This window comes from Amblyomma mixtum, chromosome 1 (assembly GCF_055824585.1).
Source record: "Amblyomma mixtum isolate Tamu chromosome 1, ASM5582458v1, whole genome shotgun sequence".
NCBI lineage: Eukaryota > Metazoa > Arthropoda > Arachnida > Ixodida > Ixodidae > Amblyomma > Amblyomma mixtum.
The window spans coordinates 44,598,935-44,599,585 of record NC_143012.1 but is presented as its reverse complement, the minus strand read 5'-3'; the positions used below and the strand labels follow the sequence as shown (position 1 = coordinate 44,599,585).

The 651-nt window shown below is 54.5% G+C and overlaps 1 non-coding gene across 1 annotated transcript; it reads left to right on the top strand.

Moving 5' to 3' along the window:
* The first annotated feature begins 238 nt into the window (after nt 1–238).
* Nucleotides 239–314, top strand: TRNAT-AGU (transfer RNA threonine (anticodon AGU)). Its single transcript has one exon. It is a non-coding gene; the product is annotated as a tRNA-Thr (tRNA).
* Nucleotides 315–651: the final 337 nt, after the last annotated feature.

The window sequence follows — 651 nt, the reverse complement described above, 5'->3', positions numbered from 1 at the left end:
CGCGGGAATGCCGCTAGAGGACATTCCGGTGTCTGTGCGATGGCATCGTTCTCCCTCTCCCAGCGCGTGACGGCGATCTGTCGTGACGTCATGTGTCACGTGGTATGTCACGTGGTGTGACGTCACTGTACCACGTGGTGTGCACGGCGTGTAACCACGGCTATAGTGAACTAGATAGTATTCTAGTTCATTATAACCACGGCGAAGGGCTGTAGTGTACCTCCGGTGTAGAACCGTCGGCGCCGTGGCCAAGTTGGTTAAAGCGCCTGTCTAGTAAACAGGAGATCGTGAGTTCGAATCTCGCCGGTGCATCATTCACTTTTTGCAGTGTACTCCTAACGGTAATATTTTACAAAAAGGAGTTGAACTGGCGCGTCCTTTCAATGGGCGTCCGTGGTCTGCACGGCGTGCAACCACAGCGACGGCGCGAGGTGGACCTCTGTCGTGACGTCATGTGTCACGTGGTATGTCACGTGGTGTGACGTCACTTACCACGTGGTGTGCACGGCGTGTAACCACTGCGAAGGGCTGTAGTGTTCCTCTGTTGTGACGTCATGTGTCACGTAGTGTGACGTCACTGTACCACGTGGTGTGCACGGCGTGTAACCACGGCGAAGGGCTTTAGGGTACCTCTAGTAATATGCTTCGCAT